The 27,119-nt window shown below is 37.5% G+C and overlaps 1 protein-coding gene across 1 annotated transcript in view; it reads right to left on the reverse strand.

Annotated features, from left to right (window-relative positions):
- inpp4b (inositol polyphosphate-4-phosphatase type II B) overlaps nt 1-24,438 on the reverse strand; it is a 407,152-nt gene extending 382,714 nt beyond the window's left edge. Inside the window, exon 1 of the mRNA XM_088920878.1 lies at nt 24,366-24,438. The gene's annotated coding sequence lies outside the window, so the exon portion shown is untranslated. The remainder of the gene's footprint in view (nt 1-24,365) is intronic.
- Between the last annotated feature and the right edge of the window lie 2,681 nt (nt 24,439-27,119).

Genomic DNA, 27,119 nt, shown 5'->3' on the forward strand with positions numbered 1-27,119 from the left:
AAATGTAAGTAGACATAGATACACAAACATGAACTGTGTTTTTCATTTCAGAAACATTTTCCCTTGGCTAGAAAACACCTGGAAAATATTTGCTTAAATACCATGGAAATTGTATTGTTTTTTAAGGTAATAGTTCTACCTGTTGTCTATCTTCACTAACATTACCATTAAGTCCTTGGCTTTTGCTTGCAAATCTGTGTGTAGAGTTAATCTGCAGTCGCTATGAAGGATACCTGTAGTCTGTCTGCTTCCACGGTCAGATCTTGAAAGTCATCATGATCATTTCATCCACAGTTAGGTAAGCCTGGCCCTCAGGTATGGGGTTCCTGCAGCTTTTAGGGACACCTTTCTAGTACAAGGTCGAAAATAATGCTGATAAGACGTATTCTCTTAAATAGTTCAATTTGGGCTACTCAAGGACCTGCCTTGCCTATCCCTGAACTAGAACCTCACACTCAGAGCACTCTGGATCCATGCCAGGCACTTCGCAGTTCAGAACAAGTGTAATTGTATACCATTTAGGCCATATAAAATGTTCTTGCTTAGTTGAGCATAGTATGAAGACTTTAAAATGAAGCTATAAAATAAAACATCAGTAAGTAAAGCCTAAAATGTGGTCCAGAGAAAATGAAATACATGTTTAAAAATGCATGACGAAAAAAAGAATATAGGACTGAACTGTTGAATTGTTGATTCAACAACAGAACAATAAGAAAGACAACTTAATAGTTTTAGACAAAATATGGTCTTGTGAGATCTTTGGATCTGCTCTACCGTAATTAGTTTAGCGCGCTTCTTCAGGAGATCAATAAGATGGAACATAACCGATGCCTTTGCATCTTACTGGGTCTCTAAAATAACAGAATCAGGGAAGAATCACTGAATAACACCATGAAGGAACCTTGCGGCTGGTGCCTGGGACAGCTCCAAGGTAGAAGCTCACGACCAATCCTCTCATGCTTCTCAAAGGCAACCGTAACTGCCTTTGCTTCTCAAGCAATAAAATGAAAATGCAAATGCATTCAGACACAGAGATGATTCAACTTTAATGTGCAAAGGCCAGAGATACCATACCAACCTCTGTCAGCTGAATCTCACCTGAGAATTGATGGCTTTGCACACCCAACGATACCTACAAGTGTTTATCATGTGACAGGTAGGACGACAGGACACCTGCTGTTCTGCCCTTATTTTGCACCAAATGATTTATAACTCTTCAGTGCCTTACAGACATGACCAGCAGACTATTTGTACCTAACAGCAAAGAACAACAGACAGTTAAGGCTGCTCTCCAGGGGCCTAGGACAGATTGTTGCTATGGTGTGGGACACACACCCATACATTTCTGAAGACTGAAGAAAAGCATACCATAGGAGTATAGTGATACCATTAACATGGAAGTATGTGACCTTGAGTGTAAAAGCCTTATATCTATAAAGCTGTCATAATTATGCTTCTCTGTATAAAAAATACAAAGAAAAAAAAAATTAAAAATTAGTAAATTTGTTTCTGTGTTGCAATGTTACAAAATTTCCAAATAGGTACAAGGTTCCTAACAGAAATATGCTGAAACTTTAAGGCAAACTTTTTTTATCTTGTATATACAGTAGTGAGATATTTTGATTTGAAATTTACACATAAGGAAACTTTGTTATCCATAGGGATATATGAAAATAGCCAGGTGTCTTTCAGATTTTATTATTAGAACCGAAGTAGACAAAGCACATTTCTCAAAGACCTATGAGCAAAAACTAAAGTCCTGTTCGGATATGATTTCTGGATTATAACTGACTGCGGTAACAAAATGGGGTGCCAGAAAATAATACATATGACAAATTTCATTCTTTCCAAATTGAAGCTCAGGTTAAAAAAATACTGGTACTTAATGTTTCCTTTCTTAATTTCTAGACACTGTTATCTTACACTATGCCTATCAAGTACTACTGTAGGTTTCTAATTTGTGACAGTGGGGAGGTTATAAAGTTTTAGAACAATGTATACCCTGTAAATATTTCATCTTCAATTGTGTTCTAGATTTGTACTGACAATTAATAAAAAATTAAATAATTATTTAATCTGTATATGCCCAATTCCCTTGACAGCACAGATACTGAAAAAGCTGATAAAATATGAAGAGACTAATTTACAATCCAAATAATACTTTTGCAGCACCCTATTGGGAAGGAATTACATACCTCTTACTTTCTCTGCAGAGTGCCTGATCCTGCTGACAGCTTTTTTTACATTACCAATAAGCACTACTTGTGCTCATCACTGAAACACATTAAAACAAAACTTCTTTCTGATAATGATCCACTTTCAGAGCCTGTGGGTTCCATGAAATAATGGTCTCGATTATCCTTAAAAAATAAAATCAACTTTAAAATGCCCTGAGTGATGCATTTTGCCAGTGTCAGAGTCAATGTCAATTTTTTTAATTTAAGAAAAAAATACTGCCAGCATTTCAAGTGCAAGAAACTGCATTTCTATCAAACATAGGTGTCTATCACAGTAAAGCTCAAGGGCATTTCACACTACTTTTAATTTGCTCTGGAAAATCACGAACAAAAGAGGCCACAGGTGTGTGCTGAGAAGAATGAGACTCTGACACAACACCCTTGCTGGAATATGCAAAAGAAAGGGTTAGGATAAAGAGAGTCACAAAATGTGTGCACATAAACACAATCTTTATAAAGTAGTGTCACTTTATACACTGAGATAAACTGATTTTAGAACACAACACAAAGCACCCGTTACAAGCACAGATAAAGAACACACGGTAGTCTGCCATCTAGAGACGACCGAAGCACATCACAGGGAATTCCAACCACTCTGAGAAAACTGTGGGTGATAATCAGGAAAAAATCGAATTAAGAATTTGTACTCTATTGGATGTATATAAGAATGTATTGAGCATAGTAAGTAACGCAGACCTATACATCTGTCAAGTATCCATGATCTCTGTAAGAGGACTTGGGGGCTGTCGGGTGGATGCAGGAAACCAAATAGCCAAATTAAACCATAAAGCCAGAAAACTGGCCTTTCTAAACATTTAGCAGGAAACAGGTATGAGGATTTCGTTTTTAGAAAAATGAAAGTATCTGCATGGCAAACAATGTGAACTAAATGTCAGAAGCCTAGTTCCTCAATACAGATCCATCTATGGCACAGGGAAAAGGGTGTTCAAACAGTGGAATACCCATAAAGAAATTTAGTGTGGAAGTTGTAAGGGAAAACAACAAAACAAATCTTGGTTGGTTTTAGACGTATTTTTTGCAATGAAAAATGGTAAAATATTGATGTTAGAAGCTTAAATTCTTAAATTACGGGAATTTCTAGAGAAGAAAAGAGATCAACTTGCAGAATTAAATAATCTCAAGTCACAGCAGACACTTCTGATGATGGATTAAAATACAATAAAAGGAATTTCTGTTGGCTTGCAAGATAAAGCCAACACTAGTTTCTGATATCATGAGAAAATAAAGACCAATCGATGCAAAAGACTTACCGCATTAAGGCTCTTTTGTTTCCTATAAACCTGTTGGATACAAAAGCAGCATTCATCTTATCTTAGGCAGTACAACAGCCTGCTTAATGAATTGAGTCTCTCATACTTTATAATGATAATGCAAGATTTACCAGCTTATAACTGACAATTTTCTCTTTCTAAACCACAGCCCCCACTTCTCTGAATTCGCTGTGCCCTACATTATGTAAGAATGGCCAGGGGAACAATATCGTGACACATAGCAGGTTTTATACAATCAGTTTGACAAGAAACTTTCAGATATAAGAGGCCAGCAAAAACCATGCAAGGGAATTTCCTAGAAAACTAATCCTAATATCATCTGACTTGGAAAAATCAGACATATTAATCATGGGACAATAAGAATTACACTACCAATTTCTAACAGTTTTATGCTGTCATGACAACATTCATAAACTGCTACTTATGAAGAAACTAAATTATTATTAGTGTTAGGAAAATGTAAACAGCGAGCTATAAACATAATGGACATTCTAAAGTTTTGGAACTCAGTTACACAATTTTCATTTCTGACTTTTAAGACCTCTTTTAAATTATTATTACATCAACATACTTAGTGTTATTGTCCAAAAATGCCATAGAACATAAAACCGTTCTTCTAAAGTTTATACCACATTGGAAAGACTGCAGATTTAGAACATATACAGTAACTAGCACTAAAGCTTACTATTATCTGAATGAATCTACTGGTCAAACCCTACATTAGAAAATGGTAGTCTGTGCAACCTTATCTTGTCAACTCTTGCATTATAAAGCAGCATAAGACCATGTGTCTTAACATGGACAAATGAATGTAATTTTATGCGAGATGTAATTAACAAGCAGCATCATTCAGAACTGATTACAGAGGAGAGGCATAATCAGATGAGTCCTGGTGGGACCTCATTTCTAGGAGTGGTTGCAAGTGCTTCCAATGCACTGACTGAATCCTGGCCCCAGGTCCTATTGATGAATACTTCTCATTAGCAGAAACCAGATGAAGCACAAGCTTCCCTGGGTCAGAGTGAACAGCTCAAGTTTACTGGACTCACCTCTATGGTGAAGGCCTTGCAGTAAGAAGTTTGGGAAAAGCATTGTGGTAGAAAACCTTGATGTGCCAAAACATTCATGACTGATGATTTCAGTGCTTCCTAAACCAGCTACCAGACATTATAATTCTTTCTACAGCATAATAGATAGATAGATAATACTTTATTAATCCCGTAGGGAAACTGATGTGTTACAGCAGTCCAGCCCAAGACAAGCAAAAACAGACATCAGAATAGTTATAAAACAAAAGACAACAAAATAAATAAAAATAAATAAATAAAAAATAAATAAATACATAGGTGTGTGCAAAATGTGATGATCATAGTCACTGTAAAAACAATAAAATATGTGCAAAATGTGCATAGGTTTATACAGACTGATTGTCCAAAAAGTACAATGGAGCAAACATGCTGTCCATAGACGAGCAAATGAAGGGCTAACAGTCCTAGCCTAGGGCAGCGTTATACACCCTGACAGCCGCCGGGAGGAAAGACCTGCGGAAACAGGTCTTAATGTCTAGTTAAGACATTAGTTAAGACATAATGTCTAGAGTTTTGGTATAGCTTGCATCTATGGTCTTACTGTGGCCTGTGTACTAACCTAAGGTTATCAGTAATTGATATTCTATTTTATTTAAACTCCAACAACGATTACATCTATGAAGTATAATCAGGAGTGGCTTTCTCCTGCATGGAAATCATGCCTCACAGGACTTGCTTTGCAGTGGATGTTTCCTTTCAGCAAAAGATTTATGCCCATATGTAACTCAAGCTTTGAAAAGCCAACATTTATTATTTTAGTTAAGATAAAATACAATAAAAACAGCTAAAAAAGAAAAATACCCTTTTTAGGAAAGGAATTAGAAATAAAGACTACGTGAAGTTTAAAAGCTAAAATTGAACAGTTTTTATTGTTTTATTAAAGTCTCAAAAAAGCTGCATAATGTGAAGAATAAAATCTGTCAAAGGTATTTTTTTCCTAAGGGTCCAAGTAAGTTACATTAAAATACAGGGCTTGCCAGTATCATTCAGGGCAATACTCAACTGCCTCGCATTCCTGTCCATGAACTATTAAAATAACGTACCTTAGAGCTCCATAGTTTTGTCTAATTGACTGTATTTTCTCCAGAGATCCAGAAGTCACATGTGCAACCCTGGGTCAAGCTTATAGCAGACTGCAACCGTACTCCATCCGAGAGATCCAGACACCATGTTCAACCCTTGGTCAAGCTGATAGCAGACTGTGACCATATTCATTCAGAGAGATCAAGAAGTCCCATTCAACTCTGGGTCAAGTTGACATAGCAGACTGTAACTGTGACTCCCCACGTGGGCACACACATACCGTATGGCTGACTGCCACTAGGAAGGACTGGGATTAGTCAATAAGGCTCCCTCAGGTTTTCAAACTTTGGTGACTCATTTTTATTTATTCTATTCATGTTAAAAGGGGGACACAGGAAAATAAAAGGCTTATGAGGGAAAATATGTTAACGTATGCAATAATAAATAATATGGCTGAATATGACAAATAAGTCAAAAAGAGAAAAAGATGAATAAAGTAATCACAGAAATAGTACAAAACAAACTTAAAAATATTAATCTATTCACAAAGTTTTTGCAGCTTTTCTGTTTATATAAACTGGCAATCACATACTGTAGATAATGACTGTTTTCTTATTAAGTTCGTAGAAGCATCCACAGGAGAGAATGACTATATTGATCTAGTCTTCTTAATACAATCAAGATTAAGTGAGGAAGATGTAGGTGAGAAAACCATTTGTGAACTGTGATATTCCTATATGGTATGCTTTTAAAACTATATAGCCACAGTCCAAGTTATGAGTTTATAATTTCCAGTACACAGAATATGAAGAAGTGAGACAATTATAAGAAGCAGAATAAGATGCAATAAATATATAATCATCAGAAAGTAGACGGTAACATTTTAAAGATACTCATCTTAGAGCACAGTAGGTGTTAATCCCTAGAGTAAGCGAATCACAGACACAAATGCTTTCACCGACCAATTAAGAGAAAGAAAGCACTTTCTGAAAAGATTGAAAAAAACACGAAAATTAAAAACAAGTTATTAGAAACAGGGTCAGAGGAACAAATTTCGTGAAGATAAATAAAATAATAAGGTTTTCTCAGAATTACAACAGCAAAAGAATAGTTAATTTTTTGTAATAGTATTTTTTAGTCATAGTAATTTAGTTAAATGAAGTTCCTCAGAGATACCGATCATTTAGAGATGCTTTAGCCTTTAGATTATGAACAGAAAATGGCTAATGCATTACATGAATATTTCAATCAGGTGTTTGGAGAAATGACAAAATCAACAACCTATCTAATTTCAGGTTCTATGCCTTCAAGTTAATACTGTACATGTATTTGGATTTAGAACTGGTAATCAGTGGTCTTCATCTGAACATGAACCAGACGGCACAAGGCCTCCACTCAGAACTCTCTCCCCCATCACTGGGAACTTGCCATGTGTCAGATGAAGAACTGTTTAACAGGTTGGCAAGGCAGAGCCACCTCAACGCATCTCACCGTCTTCGAAATGGACTCAGACGAGCTGGTGCAGAAGAGCTAAGTTCAAATTATGTACAGTACTTAGCAAAAACAATACAAAATAACTGGAGATTCCAAACTAATAGGAAATTAGAGTGATGTTCCATTTTATAACAGATTAATCCTGCTAATGCTAATTTAACTATTACCAAAACAAAACATTTGTTTTCCAGAACAATTTTAAAACATCATTCTGTGAATATCTATCATCCAATGAAGAAAGAAATGAAACAAAAATAAGTATATTATCACTTTGCAATAATGTATCTGCTTTGCCTTGGTCACTGTTTAGGTATGCAAGTTTTGAACTCCCTCTAATTAATAAAACTAACAAGAAACAGATATTACATTCACCTGTTCTCCTTCTTTCACTGGTTCTCTCATACTATCAGCTCAAGTCAGTGTACAGATCCAAACAGTGCCTCCTGCAGTCTCCATCAACAGAACACTTTTGCCTAAAATTAATAATTATTCCAAACACTTATATTGTGTTTTTCTGGAAAGTGCTTTACAGGTATTAAGGACTCCCCTCCACCACCACCAATGTGCAGCCCCACCTGGATGATGCATCGGCAGCCATAGTGCACCAGAACGCTCACCACACATCAGCTATCATTGGGGAGGAGAGCAGAGTAATGAAGCCAAATTCATAAAAGGGGATTATTAGGGGCCACGATTGGTAAAGGCCAGGAGGAACTTTGGCCAGGACGCCGGGGTAACACCCCTACTCTTTTTGAGAACGCCCTGGGATTTTTAATGACCACTGAGAGTCAGGACCACAGTTTTACGTCTCAACTGAAGGACAGCATCTTTATTTTTTACAGCATAGTGTCTCCGTCACTATACTGGGGCATAAGGACCTACACAGACTGCAGGGTGAGCGCCCCCTACAGGCCCCACTAGCACCACTTCCAGCAGCAACCTTAGTTTTTCCGAGGAGGTCTCTATCCAGGTACTGACCAGGCTCACAGCTGCTTAGCGTCAGTGGTTTAACAGTTGTGAGTTGCACGTTAATATAGCTGAGTTCCAACTATGAATTTCCATCTGAATTTTTAAGCAAACAGAAAATAGGACAATGTAAAAACAAAGGACCTTGTTAAGAAAAGAGCTGTTAAAATATTCTCTAGACCTTTCCAACAAACAGATAATAAAATGAAGCTCCAATAAGCTCAATCCAATGGTGACTCATAGCAACCCAGAACACAAGAAACGTTCCAAGAATATGCATAATGTCACCTGGGTAATCAATATTCCTGCAGTCACCAGAAAGCAGACGAGGTGAGAGCACAGAGTCATTTTAAATTAAAATGGAAGAACCTCTCTTGGTAATTAAACAGAAGTTCAAGTAGGGAACAAAATTAACTTCACTTAATAAAGAGAATATTTAATGAACAGTGAGATATAAAAACAACATATGGAAACCACAGAAACTCTGAATTTACTTTAGCTTCTTTTGGATTTAGCTATTACTACAGGGAAAGACAACTCCCAAATCTCTATGCAAACAGGACTCAAGAATGTGAAAGTGCTTTAAAATGGACATATAATTTTTTTTATCAATAGTGGATAATGCTCTTTACATCTTTATCTCATTGCCTTTGCTTCTTTTGTGGTTGTTAATGTACTAGTGTAAAGTGGTTCTTTCTGTAATGTAGTCGTAGTAGATATTCCAGTCAAGTATTAATTGAAGTTGAAATAACGCAGTGACTCTACATGCAAAAATGCACTTTTGCCCATATTTGAGGTATTGACACAGCTGTTCAGACAGCTGCAGTTCCACTATTCTTCTATTTACCGACCAGAACACAAATATCACAAAGAAAATAATTTAGTATCGTCTGAAAATTAAGAGAAGCACCAAGTTAAAAGGCAGTATTTTTTCCTAATCCTTGATTAGCATGGACAAGATTTAATAAACAAAGAAGCAAACACTGAATAGGTTTATAGGATGTTTCCAACAAAAACATTCTGAAGCTGAAAAAACAGGCAACTTAAACATCTGTAAAACAGCCAAGCCACTCAAAAAGAGGGAACATCAAATGGACACCAGTTCCAAGGAAACAATTGGGATAGACTTAGCTCACAGCAGATACAAAATGCATAATAATCAGAGTAAGCATGGATCACTTGCCTTTTAAAACAGCAACAGTTTGCTTGCAAAATAAGACATTTACAGACAATAAATAAAGCACTTCCTACAAGAAACTTCGCTTGCAACAAACAGAAAATATTTTCCAAGAATCAGAAAGAAACCTATAACTTTCTGCAACAAATTCATAAAGATATTATAAAAATGACAACTATTTGCAGCAGGTGCACTGAGGGTTTTCTGAGCAGACACGAAACAGATATAAGCAGTATGCATAAGGTCACAGGTCAATTGCATGCACAGGCCATCATTGGTAACGATATTAAAAAATCACATCACTTTCAATAACTGCTTATGCATTTCAAGGTAACAGCGGCCCAGAGCCTATCCTGGGAAACACAGGTGATATACACCCTGGAGAGGACAGGGCACACATCAACACAAAACACCAATCCAAAACAGTAGATTTGTTTCATTTGTGGTTTTCTTTCTTGATTTGCACCAACCCTGCATTCAGCAGCTCAAAGTACCTTATCACCACTGCTCAATCACCTCTCACTAATGAGGTAACGTAGTGCTTACTCAACCAAGTGTACCATGGTCACAAATGATCCATCCATCCATTATCAAACGCAGGGATGCAAGAGAGATGGAGCCCAACACACAGATTTCCCAGAAAACAATTAACCTACCAGTATGTCTTTGGACTGAATCTAAATTCAGAAGATGACCTACAGTATACAACAATTAACAAACTTGTTCAAGTTGACTATTCAATGGAAGAAGGATGCATATAACTCTACTCATATTAAGGCTAACAGAAGTTTGACAGAACTTATCAAATGGTAATTCTGAAGAAACCTATTCAGTACACTACATAGTAAATATGATTGTGTCACAGATCACATTTCAGATTTATTTTTTATCATAAAATGGACTTCCAGGCAGTAATTTCTATTTAGTTTGTCATCCATGATTAAAAAACATTACTTTCTAATCTGATTATGACATTCCAATGTGGTTCTTTTCCTTGCTTGCAATTCATGACTGGGGAGTAGGGGAATTTTTCTATTAAAAACGAGCCCCATTCTTAGTTATGATGGTTTAGCGTGTATTTACAGTCATCACAGTAAATCTTCACTTAAAAAAAACAGAAACATCGGATAAGCCTCACTTGCATCATCTTTCAGGACCATCACTCTCAGGAAGCTAGAAAGACTTGGCAAGAGTCAAACCTTCTGATATGTCTCAATTATTCCTTGATTTTCTAATGAGCGTGCTTATGTTAATCCAGAGAGCTAACTCCCCAAATAGTTGCTAAGTGTCAGACATGACAGGCCATATATTTAAGCATTTGTCAAGTCTCGGTTTCATGCTCTTAAAATAGACATACGGTATACTGTACAATAATTGAAAGATGACAATTTAAGGAAACTGAGGAAAAAGTGGGTATTTAAAGATTTTGCATTAGAAAAAAACATATTTTGTGTAAAACATATGTTACCTCGTGAAATAGAACATAAGCTTCAGATGAGAAGAGGTCACTTTGGAAGATTCTAATTACACAAATCCGGTCCCTTATGCTGACAACAACAAAGTTCTTTTAGCCTTTTAGGACTTTCTTTTGAGCCTGGCAATGCACCTGGTTACTCCTTCCAGAACTGATTCTGAATTGTAAATAATGACCAAAATGGTATCTGAAATTCTAAATATTAATTCTGTTAGTTAGTTCACTCAACAGCTGCATTCCACACATTTAGATATAACATCCTTTGACAACATTATTTAGCAGTTATGTAGTTGCTTCTGAGTAACCAACATTGTAAATCACACAACCATGATTAGATTAAGAATGACGTGCTTGTAGGCACAAAGTAAAAAGCAGTATTGATGGTAACATGGAGAAAATAAGAAACAGAACAAAATGATACTGTACTGCACTGATAAACTGTTAGAAAGGTATACACACACATGCTACTGGTGATTCATGCCAGCTATGACAACTTAATAAGACTAACTGTGCAGACTATACTCTAAAAAAGCAAAAGATGACTGATAACTGGTTTGGAGAGGTTGAAACAGCAACCATCTCAACATCACACAGACACAAAATCAGATATTAAAGTAACAGTCTTCGATTTTCACCATGTTTAGCAATGGGCTACAGTAAGATACTATAGCTATACCACTTAGACAATCCCTCTTGCGTTTTTACACTGCAGTTTGTATTTTCTGCAAAGCCACTACTCACATACCCATTGTTGCCTTGGAAACATGCCAAGCCGTGCATGTGCATCTCATACCTTGATATCATTGATTTTGTGCCATGTTATGTTATCTTGTCCAAGTGCATATGTTCACTTAATATTTTATAGCTGAATGCGGAGTCACTCCTCGGGAAATTCTAAAGCAAACTAGATTACTTTTATAAATCTCAGTGCTATTATCATCACAACACCTTTTTCCAATCAGTTAATAGCACAATAAATTGAAAAAGCTTACCTACCTGTATATCACTTTTTTTTTGCTCGTTTCATTTTTTTTCTCGTATTTGTAATAACACTCAAGGATTAGGCAGGTTTTATTACATACAGTACTTGTGTGTAAACACGTCACTGGTACTGTACCTGTGCATCTAAATTCAAAATTTTATTACCATCTCCATTCTGAATGCCTACAGTATCCCCATAGTATACTATAGTATCATCTCTTTAGGTTTTTCTTTGGGGGCCTCAAGATTGTAGATGAAGACCTGTGCTGGGACATTGTCTGGAACAATACTTGTCCACAATTCTAAACATCCATCGATCCATTTTCTAACCTCTTCTTCCAATTCAGGGTCGCAGGGGACCAGAGGCAGTCTTAGCAAGCTACAGGCGCAAGGCAGGAAGACAGGGTACACCCTCAACAGGACGCTAGGTCCATTTCGAGATGACCAGTTAGTGGATCTGGTCAGGTTTTTTTCACATACTGTTAAATTAAAACACTCATCATGGTGTTATCATAGTATACTCATCATAAATACACAGATTTTAGTATTTAAAACTTAAATTAAAACTTAAAACTTTTGGCCTGCAACAGAAAAACAAATGTATTACCAACAATCACAGTGCCAATAGCATTCAGTACTAGTCTCGGTACTCGTAGACATGTACTAATACTATTCAGGAACAAGTAATAGGTTTATTCCATGCTGAAAAAAAGAAGAAAGAAAACACAACGTTTCGGCCGTGGAGCCCTCTTCAGGTGTGAGAGAGACAAGGCAGTAGGCAAACGTAAAGTAGCGGGAGAACAAAGGCTGGGAGGGAGGAGGAGTGAGAGGCGGGAGCAGGGGGCAGAAAGAGAGGCCAATAAAGAGGTGTGAAGTCAGAATAGCTGTAGAGAGGTGTGAGATGAAACTTCCAATGAAAGGAGAAAATTTAAAAGAAGAGTAGTCTGTCGTTAAGAGAAGGGGGAATGTGTGATCCTAGCTGCAGGATAATTTTGGTTTCGGTAGTCTTTCTGATGTATGAGTTCGGAAAACTGTCTTTGAGAACACAGACGGAGAGATTGGAGTGGTTGTGGCCGTCAGAGGTGAAATGAGAAACAATGGGTTTGGAGAGATCTTTAATCTTCACAGCCCTGACGTGTTCTCTGAAGCGGTCTCCGAGTCTCCTTCCTGTTTCTCCAATGTAGATGGCTGGGCATTTACTACAAGGGATACAGTAAATAAGGTTGCTGGAGGTACAAGATGCCATCTGGGTGATCCGGAATTGTCCTGAAGGGCCTTGAATGAGTGTGGTATTGGATGTGTACTTGCAGGTGACACAGCGAGATCTGTTACAAGGGAAAGTGCCTGGTGTGGATGGTTGTTGAGTGCGGTTAAGGGAGCTGTGAACAAGAAGGTTACGCAGATTAGGTGGTCGGCGATATGGGATGATGGGGCGATCAGAAAAGAGGGCCCCAATGGAGGGATCATCCTGTAGGATGGAAAAGTTGTAGTTAATAGTCCTGGGGATAGGAAGTGTGTTGGGGTGGTGGAGAAGCACCAAAGGAATGCGGTTGTTATGGCGGGAGTTCCTGAATAGGGTTGATGGTCCGAGGGGTGTTTTTGGCACGGGCAAGGGCCCTCTCAATCACACTGCTGGGGTATCCTCTGCTGATGAAAAAGGAGTACATTTTGAGGGCTTGGTTCTCGAAGTCGATGTCGTCGCTGCATAATCGTCGTAGCCTAAGGAACTGTGAAAAAGGGAGAGAGTTTTTAGTGTGTTTGGGGTGAAATAAGCTATACAGGAGGTAGCTGTGTGAATCTGTGGGTTTGTAATAAACCGAAGTGGACAGTCGGGGGTAGTTGATGGAGAAGTTGATGTCTAGAGACGGAAGAGTAGTGGAAGATATGTTAACCGTATATTTGAAGGACGGGTGGAAGTTGGTGAAATGGTGCAGGAAGCACTCAAGCTGATCGTGTGAGCATGTGGTGGCACCGACGCAGTCATCAATATATCGCTTATAGAGGTCAGGGACATAGCCAGTGTAGGAAGCGAAGAAGCGTTCTTATACCCAGCCGACAAAAATATTGGCATAGCTGGGTCCCAATCTGGTGCCCATGGCAACTCCACTAACCTGTTGGTAAAAAAGATTATTGAAAGAGAATGCGTTCATCTCTCTTGCAGTAAATGCCCAGCCATCTACATTGGAGAAACAGGAAGGAGACTCAGAGACCGCTTCAGAGAACACGTCAGGGCTGTGAAGATTAAAGATCTCTCCAAACCCATTGTTTCTCATTTCACCTCTGACGGCCACGACCACTCCAATCTCTCCGTCTGTGTTCTCAAAGACAGTTTTCCGAACTCATACATCAGAAAGACTACCGAAACCAAAATTATCCTGCAGCTAGGATCACACCTTTACCCTTCTATTAACGACAGACTACTCTTCTTTTAAATTTTCTCCTTTCATTGGAAGTTTCATCTCACACCTCTCTACACCTATTCTGACTTCACACCTCTTGATTGGCCTCTCTTTCTGTCCCCTGCTCCCGCCTCTCACTCCTCCTCCCTCCCAGCCTTTGTTCTCCCGCTACATTACCTTTGCCTACTGCCTTGTCTCTCTCACACCTGAAGAAGGCTCCACGGCCGAAACGTTGTGTTTTCTTTCTTCTTTTTTTCAGCATGGAATAAACCTATTACTTGTTCCTTTGCAGCCTACACATGCTGACGCAGCTACCCACCTGAACTACTAATACTATTCAGTTCAGGTGGGTAGCTGCGTCACATACCAGTACAAATAGTATTTAGTACTAATCCCGCTGTTCATATACCAGTACTAATAGTATTTAGTAGTAATCCGGGTACATGAATTTTTTTCATTCAGTTGAAATGTAAAAGATTCAAATATTGCACATCTTTAAAAACACTTATAAGTTAAGTTTGTTCTTAATGTTTTGAAGTTCAATGTGGACATGGAAGCAATCAGTACAAACGGTTATTTCATTATTGTATATTAAGAAGGCCAACAACTATTCTAAATCTTGGCAAGGTGTCAAAACCTCAGAGCACATTTTTTCAGCTTGGCATGATTCTGGAAACTGATCAATATTGCCTGCGGACTAAATGAAGAGGACACAGGCAGTCTGACGAGAGCATTTGAAATTCATTATAGTCTGCAATACGTTTCATCTGATTAAACACAGAAACCCCAACAGGAAGAGAAGGAGAGAGGGAATCCAGTGGGGACTAAAGGCAATGCAGCCCAGTTGTGTACTGACAAAGCTGATTATGCAATGCAATAGACCGGCAGCTTCCATCAGGATTTACACCTATGGTCAAGTAGGAATACAATTCTCTCTTCATTTCATCGAGTAATTAGATAGTTGATCTATTTGGAATTCTGTTAACAGCCGCCATATTAACCAAGCAAAGGCTGAAGACATTAGCTGCAATGATTCCTCCCCAGTGATTTATTATTGTTTCAGGCAGGTTTAATAACACATTTCTTGCCTAATAGAGATGTATGCTATTTCAGAGGCAAATTGGAAGAAGTAGGGAGTCTCTTTCCTCCTCTTTTTAACAACGGATGCGTGTTGATTGTAATGCACAAATTTACACAGGAATAAATAAATTTCATTCTGTTCAAACGATTCAGTTCTGTTGGAAGTAACGATACAAACAGCAGTACTCAGTTTCAGGCTTTCTTAAAATATTGACCGTTTATGCAGACAATATCCATACACATTTATCTTTGAAATTTACAATAACAATCTCTAGTTTGAGAGTATTAAAATTATATTTCACAATAGTTGTCAAAAAGCAAAGTGTTTTTTGTGAAACCTTTTGACCAAGAAGAAATTAACTGATAACAGGCACACTTATTATAATACTATCTTACATTTATCTTGTCCTGTATATAAAAAGACTAAAGAGTATTCCTATTAGGGAAGATCATTCATGCTGTAGTGACTGATTTCATTATCTACATTGTTCCCTTGACCTTCTTTCAGTTCCTCATACCTGTGCCCTTCCAGAATACAATACTACACACTGTGTTTCCCTTTAAGGCTCATGAGAAGAAGCACAAACAAAAGAAGCACACAGTAGCTATGTTTGTTTACAGCTGAATGAGACAGAAAGGTGGGACAGGAATGTCTGCTCTTACTGCCATACCTCATGGAGGAAGAAGGCCTTTGGGTAATGTAAGATGATATTTATGCTGTATTAGCCTACTACATTAATTACTCTCATGACTGGTTTGGCCAAATGCCACTGTTTTGCCAAAAGACACTTATGGAAACTGAAAATTTTGGATTACGAAGAGTCTTCAAAAGACTTTTTCCATTATAATATTTAGCCTATATATTTTAATAGGAGAAGTTAAAAAAGCTATAAGATACTGTACATTTGTTGTTATGGAGCTTGGCCCAAATACATTTGTTGTTCCACTGTACAAGCATTCTTACAGCCATCATGTGATCCCCACTAAAGGTTACTGCAACCAACTTTGATGCATTATACATTCCCAGCCAAGAACTTGTGCTTTTTCAATCACTGATCTACAATGCCGATAAGGACCAGATTTCATTTTAACAAACAAACTGTAAGCCTAAACCATTTGATCCTAGCATTGATTTCCATTTGATTCCTCTGGTTCATATTTTACTGTTGATTCAGATGAAGTTGACAAGCCAGACCAACTCTGTAAATGTATTTGAAGATTCTGAGCACTTGAATCATGGCCCCTTGAAGTCTTCGCTGTTCCAAGACAAAAAAAATTCAAATCTTTCAGTCTGTCAAATTCCCTTGAGCCTCAGAATGCAACTGTTTCATCTTCTCTGGATTGATTCATTACTGCACACAATACTCTAAATTAAATCTTCTTTGTTGTGAGGGGATCACTTATTTACCCTCTGTTCTTATTTCAAGTCCTTGGCATTTCAGGTCTGTTATTTGACAATTTCCTCTACAGTCAGCTCAGTGTCTACCTAGCGAATATCTGTCCTGCACAAACTACCCCTGTGATTTCCGCTTGGTATGGTGCTGCTATTGGAGAAGTGTTCAGAACCCAATATCTAATTCACTTAGCTGTGCTGATCTCTTTCTCTCTCCTCTCTGTCCAGTCCAACTGTCTCCAACATGTTTTGAGTGGAAAACCAAGTTCTAGACAGGCTCCTAGAGAGCTGGGAAATGCTAGGCAACATGAAGGTTAAATGCCTACTTCCTGCAATTATTAATTAATCTTCTGAGTAACGTCATTAACATCATTAAAAGCTTTAGCTATATTTAGCTCAAAATTTAGATGTACCATGCCGTGTGCTATTTATATCTATTTTCAGCAGTTGCTAATTCCAAGGACTATTACAAATTAAACTAGATTGACGTGTGTAAATCAAAACTGACATTCCCCTAGAATCTTACTGTACTGCTGTAAATAAATAGTACAACTGTTCTATTCTTGGTAGGACTGTGCTATAATTGGTAGAATACCATGAAGGCATTGGAATATCTTAAGTGCCTCAGATACCTCCTGCAACACCCCTGCCTCTTCGATACTAATATTCAACATTGAGCTTTGTATTTCCTTAGGCTGAAGCACGCTGTGGGTTTCCTCATTGGCAAATACCTGAGTCACATTCTTTTGGTATACTATTGCCCTTTTAAAAACTAAAATTACCTCAGAGACACCTACTTCATTCTTTAATGTTTGATGACCTTTCTTATTTCATTGGGGGAAGGTTAAAACAAATGATAAGTATTAAGAAGAGAATGCAAGGACAGGTGACATAGAGCCAAACTGCTTCCTGACCTGAATGCAAGTATGGAGGGTATGTTGCACGGTAGGGATCTGGGTGAACTGTGAATTGTGGCAGAGCAAGGCCAGAAGGGATGAAGATTCGTTCATTTATAGCCAGGCCAGATCTGACTCAGGTGATTGAGCTGTGTGCCAATATAAATGATTCTTAATATTTGCTGCCAAGTAATAAAACTGAAAATTAGGCAATGCCATGCCTCTTTGTAAAAACTGAGAGAGCAGTTCTTGTTCTTGTGGGCAACAAAAGAAATTATATGCCTCCAAAGAGCAGCTTTAAATGTTTCCCCATAATGTACCTGAAGAAACATCTGAGATGGCATATGTCTTTAAAAAGATCTCTATCCGGGAAGTAATGTACAACAGGAAAGTTGGATCGGACAGTAGCAATGGGATGTGGGATGGGCTGAGCAGTGATGAGAATCTGAACAGGGCAAAAAAGAAAAAAATGTTGATAAAGGTGCTGTCATTCCAATTAGAGGCATAGACATTTGCTACGATTACTAGTACATTCAACCTGTAACTATTCTAAAACATTCTAAAAAGTTACTTTTAATTATTCCATATTAAAAAAAACTGTCAGAGCTCACATTTTTTGCATCTTCACATCATAATGCTCAACAGTGGCTCCCAACTTATCAATAAACTTTTATTTTCATCGATAAGCAGTGTCTAGGCCATGGTTAATAATTAATATTAAACTAAATCAACGAGGAAATAATGCATTTTCAAAAGAAGGACAGCAATATTTATTACTGCAACTACAGCTATCCTGACACTTTTTTGTCAACATTTTGTATTCATACAGCTTCATTTGTAGCAAATTTTTAAAAAGTTCCTAAGGGGTCGGTCAGACCCAGAAAGAACATTTTAGATTGCAAATTGCTTACTTTTTCTTTATAGAAATGAGGACAAAATGTTTGTTGTAAGCACTTTCAGAACATAACAAATAAAAGCCAAAAGAGGATAGCAGCAATTTATTAACAAGTCGAAAACCACCTTAAAAATCTCTGCATTAACAGCTAATTTTAGCTGAAAGAAAACTGAAAACTCATTAAATTAAACGCATTTGTTTTACTTAAGCAAAGATTTCTCAGGATTTTTTAAAATAACCTAGGGACCGCTGTTTAATCAATAAACTTAGAGGCCCACGCTCTCTAGAATTAACAAATAATTCTCCTTTTATACCTCTGAATTTATAATTTGCACAGTTTGCTTTTCGCATACTGTGGTTCTGCAGTGCAAATAATAATGCATACAGGACTAACAGCCCTCAATCACTAGGTTCATACCAGCAGGAAAATGGATAGCTAAAACATACAAAAAAAAGACACACAGCTCAACTGTGTGCTGCACGTCACAAGAGGCTACCTACTGTACATCCAAAACCCCATGACATGTATTTTCTGTCTGGCGTCCTACCCCACCACCTGAGACGACAAGCTACAAGCAGGCTGGCAGCCCTCAAAAATGCAAACAAACCAGCCCGCTTGGTCTACGATAAGATCCTCCGGATGCTGCCAGCACAATGCCTCAGGAGCCATAAAATGTGAATCAGAACAGCTCAGGCTTTCATTCAGTCAGATGCCTGTGAAGACCAGAGTGAGTGGATCACGAATGAATGGAAAACTATTCTGTTACCATCTGGCAAGCTGTACCAATTGCAACTCATCTTCACTGAATCCGTGGCTCATTGACTACCATGTGAGGAGTGGTGCTGCCTAAACCACATGCAGACCAGTGCTGGGCTTTCAAACTCCTGCACACATGGCTGTGAATGTGGAGAAACACAAATGGCTGATAATCTGGTGGAACAGTGGCCCATGAACTGCACTCAACCCGATCACCTCTGACACACTGGGCTGGCTGGGGTCTGCCAAATTCAGTGGTTGAGTGTTTAAATGAAACCTCCAAACAAAGCAAGAGGAAGAAGGATCTTAGTTTCCACTTAGCTTCATCAAACACCAGCAGTGTAACTGACTGTGTGAGAATCATATTATATTCTGCAGTAACAACTAAAGAAAGGTAACATTTTACAAAGAGAACACTTTAACAAGCCATCATATCATGATTATTAACCTAAATAACCAAGAATCTCCAACACTGACCTTAGTTGTGCTGATCTTAGTTGTGAGACATTTACTGTTAAGTTGTTAAATGTTACCCACTACAGGCTGCACCACAACCATTCCAGTCAGTGAAGTGAGAAAGATAGAGTGCCTTACAATAGTGTTCAGACCCTTCCTATGGTTCTATCTTTATGAGATTAAAAAATGATGCATACACATTTTATCCAACTTAACACAACAAAGCATTAAAAAAGCCCAAGGGTTTGAACACATTTGCAAGGCACTGTAAACATCTAGAACTGTATACCCCTGAATTCAGATGAAGTTATTTAATTTTTTCAGTGCTTTCTTCAAGCAACAATGCCACCTGCTGGTTTACATGCTCACTGAATCACGTTATGTCTCTTAAGGTATCATTACATTCTGAATATTCAGTTATCAATGTACACAAGAACTGCACATAAAAGTTAAATGTACTAAGAAACACATACTAAATAGACTACAATAGTTCTATTTAATTAAAACATAGTGTGCAAACATCCAAAGATGTAATTCAGAATAAATAAAAGTGCCAAGGGAAATGTATGGAAAGAATAAAGGCATTAAAACAGGAGAGACCAAGTCTATCAAGTTATAGCTCACTTTCAGACATAGTACAATTACTGCTATGAATGATTCACTGATATTTGAATTAGGTATGCAATTATTCTTCAACCATGACAAAAGATTTCCCTACACCTTCCCATAACTACAACCATCTCATATTAAGATTCCCAACAGGGGGTAAAACCAGATTGATCAAATCAATCAAATCAGCTCTAAGTGCCACAGCCAGGACACTCGGCTTAACACCTCTCTTTCAGGTTATGGGATCTTTAGTGACCGAGTAAAGAGGACTCCAGAATAACTTCTTATTGGAAGGACAACCCCTCCTACAGGACAGTGTTCCCAATCACCGCTCTGGGACACAGGTTTGGGATTTCTTGTCCGGAGGAGAGAGTGTCACATATTGGACTTCAAACACCGTTTATGACCTGGCTTGGTCACCTCAGCACTGTAAATACAGAGTCCTATCGATACTATAGGCTAAGCACTATTAATAAATAAAAGCAGAAATCTAAAACACTCTTCCTCATACCACTCCTGAGATTAAGCAAGTATATAATTTTACATTAGTCAAATAAGAGTGAATATCAATGCTCCAGGAATCTGACAGATGGATCCACCTACAAAACAATGTTACTCCTAACTCTGACCTAAAGCTTAAACAGTTTAAATGTAGGAAACGGCAAAGAACAGCTGTCTAATTTCATAGAGTTTGCCTAAAAAAAAAACAAGTGAGGGTGAAAACTTATTTTTATAGCACTGATTAATCAATGTTTTTTTTCTGAAATGTGTCATTTGATACTTGGAAAAGAATTTAGAATATAACAAAGTAGAATTTTTTCTATATTATACTTTACAGGGAGTACAAATTTTACATTAAAGGGTACCTGACCTGGTCATTAAAGGCATTACTTCACAGTTGGTTGGCATAGAGGGCTCTCAGACACTCTCTGCAACTACCATCACTTATTCGCTCCATTCCAAGAAAAACCTTGACAACAATGGGTTCAATCTGTCTTTCCTACTTCATTGAAGTACAGTAGTGAAATTCTGTTTAACCAGCATTCATAAATGCATGAAAGATTACTGATTATAGATAGGGGAAAAAAAAACAATAAGCCCAGTATTAACTAGAAATTCTTCTGTCACTTTTCTGAAGTGGCTCCAGAAAGCCAGTACCATGCATTACGTTTTTGTGTGAAAGGAATGATGAATTATTCTATTTTACATGAACAACAGTAAGATAAAACATTCACCCTCCTGTACAGGAACAGGGCTCATCTGTTAAATATATGGAAACGAAGACTATATTTAACTTCTCATTTCTTACTTGGCTAAATCAATTTAACCACGGGCCGTAGATTGATGTTAATTTCTATGGATCACAGACGCAAAGAGGACAGACTTAGCAAAATAATATGACAATTATGTTAATTAACTGATATGCAAAGACACTGACAGTCATGCTTCACTCAGTAGGCAGATTTCAGTGTACGTAAGCAATATTTAAATTCTATTGAGCACTGCCTGAGCTGTGAAAGCTCCATCAGCAAGAAAAACGACTGGCGTATTTGATCCCATTGAAATATAAGTGTTTTTTTTTTAAAGCATATTGCTTCCAGATAGCAAATGAAATGTTTAGGCACTTGCTAGACTGTAATCATAAACAAAAACCCTAATTAAATTGGAAAAAAGCTCAGTTAGAGAAAAGTACAAAGACATACTTGTTAGAGAATAGCATAAGTAAGACTATACTTCAGAATACCTTCAATTTCTGTTTCTATGACAAGATAAACAATATGTTACCTTCATTCAATTAGTCTGACAAGTAAAATAAAAACAACATGTTAGGAAACCAGTAAATATTCATTATAAATAAGTAAAATTGTTTATAATTTATATATATACATATAATATGTTTCTATTTCACTGCCGTTGACCTTGTCTTTGTCCAAAAAATGAGTTTAAGCATACCTTAATGAAATCTAAACTTTTTTATCAGTTAAAACCAGTGTATTGCAAAAACCTTTGTTTATTTCTTTAAAATTTTCTAACACTACAACTGGCTGATGCAATTTCCAACATTACATAAACAACTTGTAATTCATGTATACTATTTTACAGATAAAATGTTAAAAAACATATGTATCTCTTACTATAGGTATTTGGTATGATATTCTTAGGACACTCAGCAGTGTTCTTGTTCTCCTAAAATGTATTCGTACACAGTACTACAAAAAGATTATAGTTAAAGTTATGAAAGGTCCATTAAGCTTCCATTTAAAAAAGCACAAATAACAATGCTTTAATACTCTAGATTGAAATACTTTTGAAATACAGTAGCTCTATTTGCATATATTAAAAATGTTCCTGCTACAAAGTACTGTACCAAAAAGAGCATTAAGTGTACTTTAAACACAATTTATCAATGTGAACACGCAGAAACAGCTCATTTTATAACTCTGTATGCTCTTAGGATGCCATCTGAGAGTACACTACTATTGCACTTTAATTGAACATACCGCTTGGTTTTAGGACATCTTAGGTCCAATTGATAGCGATGATCCTTGTCACCCCAACTATTAAGATTACTTCAGATCTACCATTACAATCCTGGCCCAGGAAGTGGCGCAAAAGCAAAGGGAAAAAAAGACAGCTGATGTCTGTTACAGGACAAGGTGAAATTGCCAATCCAGGCCAAGTACAGATTCAGAGAAATCTTTTAAATATTTGATACAACTGCCAAGTATGTTAAATTTGGGGGAAAAGGGACTTACTGTTTTCAAATGTATACAGCTACACAAATCAAGCACGAGAGTTTTACTAATTTACTTACAGTATATGTGTCGTCTGGCACATAAAGTTATTTTCATTTTAATTAGTGAGTAGATATGTTTATTGATTATTTGGGCACTATTGTTCCTTGAAAAAACAAAATACTAATCTCACCTATTTTCATTCATTCAACTAATTAATGCAAGAGCAATGGGGAAAAAGAGCGATCCTGCTCATCCCGAGTAAGGAAAATCACCGACGGGTAGCGATCAGTTAAAACGGAAAGAGTGGACCTATACTGCAAGAAGGACAAGCGGCTCTGCTTCAATAACCATCAGACTAGTGCCAAGAGAAAAGGAAACTCTGGTTATCTGAGGGACAGGCCACCTCCTGGAAGGCAGTGGGTCACCACATCAACCCAGGACTATCCCAGCCATTTCATATTGTAGTGCCCCTGGAAGGAGAAACTCCCAGAAGAAACACAGCCAGTTCATCAGCAGAACGACCACATCTGCATGGACAAGATCTCTGAATTTCCATGCTTCAAGGAAAACAAATGGTATTTTTAACAGCGGAGTAACAAATTCACCATCGTCTGTGGACCAGACTACATCTGAGGTGGCAGTGGGGCTTTTTATTAACTGATGACAGTCGTTTTCCAATTTGCAGACCTAACAGATGACGATGTGTAGAGATGTTGTGATGAGCCTCCTAGCACCGTTCAAGCTAACCTGAGGGGCAATGGAAATGCCATGATGGGGGGAGAAATCTCATTAAACACAAGAACATATTTGCTGCAGACTGAGGGAACTAAGGGAGTAGCTTTGTAAGACCTTTAACAAGCTGTTAAATCAACAGCTTTTCCATTTGAGGAAGCCAGTCATGTTTTTTTTTTCTCCACTATGTTTTTGTTTAATTTCAAAGCGTACTATACATAGATGGTTCTCTCGGCACATTTAGCCAGCACACGTTTTAAAATAGTAATAAGATAGGTTTAGTTGTAGTTTGTTTTTCAAAATGCCTGGATGTTCTTCAAGGAAGAAAATAAATTGACAACCATTTCCTCAAGCTTGCTGTTCGTGCAAACAGAATTCTAAATATGAAACACGGTGTTTTCAGCTCTTTCTGTAAACTGTCAACTTAAAAATTAAATAAACAAGCGTTACCAGAGGACTGTTGAATCATTCAGCAACAACGTTATTTTGTATTTGTATTATTTTGTTTTAAAATAAACTGCACCAAGAGAGTATCAGTGCTGGTGTAATGTGGATTATTAGGGCGGTACATTTAAATAAATGTTCTTATTAAATTTCAATTCGCGTATGTGTAGAAACTGCAGCGTAAAATGTTTAATATTCACATTTCTTATAGAACACAAGTGCACATTACCTTACCGTAAACAACGCCAACAACTACCAAGCAGAGCACTGCGTGACACCTTGCAGTTTTTCTGTGACGCGTTAAAACTTTCGTAGTTGACGCAAGAGCAAAGAAAAGTCACAACCACGCTCACCTGTACATAATCATTTCAACTTCCTGTCTAAATTTTAAAAAAATAACTTCTCGTCCAATCAACACAGAGTTTATTACCACTCCCAGAGAGCCTGAAAAAAATCCGACATCCGAGAACTTGATGACCTGTGGTCGTTGGCAGTTTGTTGCTGTGACAGCGGACATAAATGAACAATTCGGCCTCCACATACTGTACATCTCCGTATCTAATTCTTCTGCTTTGGTCTCTTTAAGCTTTAAAACTCTTACGTTTTATTCTGGTAATTTGCAACTATATTCAAAACTTGTTGAAGCACTATTGCCCTGTAGTATTGGACCGCCTTCAAGCATCAGCGGTAGCCCAGTATAAACTTAGCTTTACTTTGAGGTACAAAGTATTTCTTGAATATTGAAAATAAAAAAAGTAAACGGCAAAAACCTAAACCTGACAATTCTTCAAGCTGTCGGTTTATGTACATGTGCGAGGATATACTGTACCACTTTTGCGTATAAATGTTATACGCATCAGCGGGGGTACACGCAGCGCTGAGCTAAGGTTAAGAACACAACAAGTCACACTCCTTACTTTTTATAGATGTCTGTGCTTCCCAAAATTTTTCCAGAAAAATTTAAAGGTGTAAGAAGCATAAATATTTATAGATCGGTTTCTTCATTATTTTGTGGAGATGGGCAATTTTAGCAATAATTTGTGTTTTCCTATAATCCTATATTTCCCATAATTTTTCCAATGCTATCTGTATTATGTACTATTTTTGTAGTACATTCTGGCAGTCAGTACTAAGGTATTGTAGTGTAGTAGGTACTGTACTTTGCCACGGTACTGATGTTATCCCAATATAATATCATACCATGGTACTGAAGGTGATCTGTACAAGGAATATGGAATGAAAAGTGCTGTATAAACCCAATTTTTTTGTTGATATAACTTTGTAGAAAAAAATCTTTATCAAATTTAGCAAAAAGTTCTTCTCTTAGCAGGACTGGCTTGACTTCACCGATGGGTCTGCAGGATGTGTGACAACAACTGTTTGTGAGGCTAAAGCCCTTGACCTATAGAGGCTGTGTATTACATTTGTGTATTTAATAGCAGATGCTGGAAATTGGAAAAAAAAATATTCCTCAATGTCTATTCCTCAATTTCAAAAATGAGAAAAGGAGTGAAACATTGTAGTCGTGATTCACACGAAGGTCATGTAACACATTATCCAGCACACTATGTCCATAAATTATTATGCCCATTAAACATTATTATGTCATACAGCTGTTTTTCAACATAATGACTTCAACCAAAGGTGAACTGATGTCATTTATGTATTCGACACTTGTATTCAAGCACAGCACATAGCTTTGGACAAAAGCACACAAAACATTCAGCATTAAAAACGATCAATCATAAAATCTCTTATTCTTGGTAATGGTCACGGCAAACTGGACCTTATCCTTGAAGCACAGATGACACAGTGGGATACCCCCCTGAACAGGATACCAATCCATAACAGGGCAAACACACCACAGCAACATTGAGACATCAGCTAATCTAGCAATAAAGTCTTTGGGAGGTGGGAGGAGACCAGAGTTCCCATAGAAATGGGAGGAAAATGTTAAATCCACAAAAAATACAGGTGAGGACCAAACGCTGTACCTCAGAACTGTAAGACAGCAGTGCAGCCCACCCCAGTGTCTCCCACAAACTCTCTCAATGTGCTACTAATCGACTGTGACGAGCAATCATTATGCAGTGTGCAGTACAAATTTTAAAAACTAAATATGAAGTTGGGCCAAACAAAATGTTTTCAATCATGTTTAAAATATTTCCATAATTATTATTTCTATAGTATAACCACTGAATTACAATGTGTGTAATATTTAACAGGCCGGGTTGGCACTGCATCAGCATTTACTGTAGTCCAGTGAACTGGCCAAGCTCTCTCTATCTCTCGGGGGTGATATAACTGTTCCTCAGCCCTTTCCGAGACCCTGGCATCCCCCCTCCGGCACAAGCAACGTGATGCAGTGCACCAGGAGGGCCGAGCTCAGATGTAAAATCTGCGGTACCAACTCAGCCAGGCCCATGCAGAAAAGAGGCAGCTGGAGAAGATCATCTCCACAGACACAGTGCTGGAGACGAGCCAAAGGGAAAAAAGAAGTAAAAACAGAGGGAGCATCTCTACATTAAAGAAGACATTCAGCAGCAAAAGAACCAAAAACAGAATATTTTGCTGGCATTCGTGCTGGAGCAGTGGTATCATCTGAAAATCAGTACAAAGCTCATTCTGTCTAGACTGCAAAGTGTGTAGTGGAACAGCAGCTGAGGCAGTGCCAGAGGGAAATGAGGTATTGTACTTCAGACACTTTTCCCCAGATTCCCATCGATACAGAGCAAAATACTGTATCTGGGTTTGGGAATTCAGAAGAAAGCCCAGAATGTTCTCAGTCAGTCCACCAGAGAAACAGCTCAAAATTCATCCAATTTAAATGTGCATTTACAATTTCAGTAGTAAACTAAGAGTTGAGTACATGTTTCAACTAAGGTTGAATATAATCTATTTTTTTAGCACTGTGATACTAATACAAGAAATAAATACAATAATTCAGATATAATTGCGGTGTTAGCTAGGAAAATCATAATTTTATGT

Source organism: Atractosteus spatula, chromosome 1 (assembly GCF_055471065.1).
Source record: "Atractosteus spatula isolate fAtrSpa1 chromosome 1, fAtrSpa1.hap1, whole genome shotgun sequence".
NCBI classification, from domain to species: domain Eukaryota; kingdom Metazoa; phylum Chordata; class Actinopteri; order Semionotiformes; family Lepisosteidae; genus Atractosteus; species Atractosteus spatula.